This window comes from Monodelphis domestica, chromosome 8 (genome assembly GCF_027887165.1).
Source record: "Monodelphis domestica isolate mMonDom1 chromosome 8, mMonDom1.pri, whole genome shotgun sequence".
NCBI lineage: Eukaryota > Metazoa > Chordata > Mammalia > Didelphimorphia > Didelphidae > Monodelphis > Monodelphis domestica.
The window spans coordinates 46,671,739-46,675,410 of NC_077234.1; the positions used below are offsets into that span (position 1 = coordinate 46,671,739).

At 37.9% G+C, this 3,672-nt stretch overlaps 1 protein-coding gene across 1 annotated transcript in view; it reads right to left on the minus strand.

Annotated features, from left to right (window-relative positions):
- MED12L (mediator complex subunit 12L) overlaps positions 1-3,672 on the minus strand; it is a 625,295-nt gene that overhangs the window by 125,817 nt on the left and 495,806 nt on the right.

The window sequence follows — 3,672 nt, forward strand, 5'->3', positions numbered from 1 at the left end:
ATTCCTGCCAGACTAAACGCCAGGCTGTACCCGAAACTCAACATTCCCTCTCCTGCTCATTCACTCGAGCAGATTCCAGTTCCAACACTCTGTCCTCAACTCTGCACCTTGTAATCTTTATCTTCCCTTAAGGCTCTATTCACAAATCATCTCTTCCATAAAATGAGCCATGGACATGGGCCAATTGGTGGTGTTCCCTCCTATCAAATTCCCTGCTACTAGTCAATTGCAAATATGGTGTCCCTCTTCATCTCCAATGAAAGCGTAGGTCTGGGGAAGGAGGACCATTTCTACTCAACACCATCCCAACATAATCAGTGCATGTTATTGGCATTTAATATTGATCGTTGAGCTGAACTGGAGTCTATATACACCAGAGACTAAATCCAGCATGATGACATCTAACCACCACAGACCGTATAACACAAGAACTTTAGAAATTTCAATTGCACGACTCATTGTCCTAGAGGATGACATATAAAAAATAAATTTGGAGTTGGTAATGAATGGCCAAACCTGGCTTTTTAAAAGTTTCCCTGCATTTAATAATACTATACGGTAAGGTAATTATTCAAATGAAATGATCTGGGTTCATGATCCTTGGAAGAATTGCTCTAATATCACCTGGGGAGGGCAAGGGGGGAGGGATGTAGATTCTCTCTCAATAATAATAAAGTTCTAGGCTGGGTTTCAGGCTATTCTTTTCATCAAAGCAGTGCGATTCTTTCGTGACTAAATGTACAGTGCTTTCCTTTTTTTTTTAAATTTTAATAATGTTGGCTAAAGGCAGCTTTAACAAGCTTCAACTTGACAACGTAGCATGCTATGATTAATACATTAAGGCTTTCTTAGATTAACTTTTTCATTACTTGACTTCATTTTCAAGTAAAGCCAAGAAAGTTTTATGCTACACAAAGAGTAATTTTGTTCAGCTTAATCAAAGGTATGTGTTTATCAGATTACTAAAGTCAACAAAACTCAGTTTGGCAGTGCATATACTGTCAGGTAGGGTCCTGGTGATTTTGCTGAATTATTTTTTAATGCTTTCTTATAAGGGATAATTCATTGGGTAAGAGAAGGGGAAAGAATCTGTTCAGAAATTAAACTAATTTAAATACAAAAAGCGTCCATTTTAAAAAATAAAAATTCAACTCCCTCCCCAATCTTTCCAGCTTTCTTCCCTAAGCCCCAGTTTATTCATTCACTGGGTATTAAAAATATAATTTGGGGGCTAGAAGGAATTTCAAGGGTAATCTATTTGTGTCTGCTCAGCTGAAGAATCAATGCAAACTGAACCAAGACACTGAGCTTACCTGATAGTGATTGTTTACCAGATTGCAGAAGTAGACAAAATTCAAACACTTTTTTGAAAAAGAAACACTTTTATGGTTTGTATAGCCTAAGAAAAGGATCACCCCTATACTTTATAACAGGCACTTCCTCCGCTTTTTACCAAATATTATCTCAACAGACATGATAATGCTTAAAAGTATGCTTTTGGAAATATGTTCCTTTGGTTCAAGATTTTGTCTACTATCAAATAGAAATGGAGGGGTGCTATTTATATTTAAAGGTAAATGAACTTATCAAACCCTCACTACATAAGGAGATTCTGACAGTGACACATGAACATATGAGGAAGACAAGGAGCACTGAGACCCAGTGGAGAAATAAAGGCAAGTTTGGGGGTCCACTTGGAACACTTCACAATTTTGTCAAAGGATGTCAAGAAGCAGTTGATGTCGTCTTTCTCTTCTAAATTAGAATAATAAGGTCTCTTCTGAGACTCATGAAGAAAATGACTCAGAACACACAATGAGAATCTGAAGTGAAAAAAAAACCCAACAAAATACTTCTGGAAATGGATCTGCCCCACCTTACAGATTCAGATAAAATGTCTACTTCGTGATCTGCTGTTAAGATAGAATTTTCTCAACTTTTCCCCTTCTTTGCTTCTATTTTTTGGGTTGATATTATTATATGGGCTTTACAAAAATTCTCTGTTGAGCTTTACTGTTTGACAAATATTGGCCCAAAGAACAACCATCATAATGTGACAGACCTAAATTAGGGACATGAAAAGACATCGCCTTTCTACATTATTTTCTAAGGGGGAATCAATCACTATAGAACACCGCATATAATGTCCTGATATTTTTGCTATATTGTGATTAATTTGGCTAATTCTTCCCCTCTCATTCTCTTTCTTTAAAAAATATGTGTGTGTATACACACACACACACACACACACGAGACAGACAGACAGACAGACAGAGAGATTACATGGGACTCTCCCTGGATACAGAAGGGGAGGAAAACAAGGAGGAGGGTCGGTGATATAAAATAAAAGAAATCAATAAATTTTATTACTTAAAATATTAGCCATTATCTCTTAATTTCTATTTTAATACCCTAGGATTATGCTGTTTCTAAGAAGCTGGGATTCCAAAGAGATGTCAGAATGTCATTTTATAAACTCTGTTGATGCAATATAGGAAAATGATGAGCATACAGACAACAAAAATCTTAATTCAAGAAAGCCTTGGGGGGAAAGTACCTTGTGTAGGAATGTGAGAGAAGATGACTTCTAAAAGGGAACTGTTCCAAGCAGGTGCCAAAGGGAACTTGTTCTCATTATCTTCCTGAGAACTACCATGTAGAGAAAGTTTGCAATTGCAATCTAACACGTCACACAGACAAATCAAGCTCCCGGTGAGAAAACTAAGTTTCGACATGAAATTGACTATATCGATGCCACTTGCTCAGTAACTTCTGAAATTGTTTAAGAAAAAACTGTCAGGAAATCTGAAAAAAGGAAAGGATAATTTTTTTAAAAACCTTTCCCCTCCACCTTAGAATCAATACTGTGTATTGGTTCCAAGGCAGAAGAGTGGTAAGGGCTAGACAATGGGGGTTAAGTGACTTGCCCAGGGTCACATTGCTCAGAAAGAATAAATCTTTAGGGGGAAAACCATAAAAAATTAAAATGTCTGAGGAAAATGGAATTTAAAGACTTCCACTTGTACAACTGGTTTCTGTTGTTTGAGGAAAAGGTCATTTTAAAAAGTCATTAATTATTATTGGTCTGTAGTAGGAATGTTTTTCTTTTTCATAGAGTAGTAAAAAAATCTCAAAGTTCTTCATTATCTCTCTTGGGTATGTAGTTAGCTCTCCATAAATTCCTATCAACTATCTGGGGTCCCCTCCCTGCTACTTTCTGTTTTAGAAACAATTCTCTACATTGGTTCCACAGCAGATGAGTGGTAAGGGCTAGGCAGTGGGGGTGAAGTGACTTGTCCAGAGTCATACAACTAGGAAGTGTTTGAGGCCACATTTGAACCCAGGACCACTGGTTCTCAATCCAATACACCACCTAGCTGCTCCTAACCCCCCCCCCCCTTTTTAAAGTTACACTTGATCTGAAGGGGGGGAGGATTATTTACTTTTTTTTTAAACCCTTACCTTCCGTCTTGGAGTCAATACTGTGTATTGGTTCCAAGGCAGAAGAGTGGTAAGGGCTAGGCAATGGGGGTCAAGTGACTTGCCCAGGGTCACACAGCTGGGAAGTGTCTGAGGTCAGATTTGAACCTAGGACCTCCCGTCTCTAGGGCTAGCTCTCAATCCACTGAACTACCCAGCTGCCCCCGATTATTTACTATGTTGTTGGTTTTT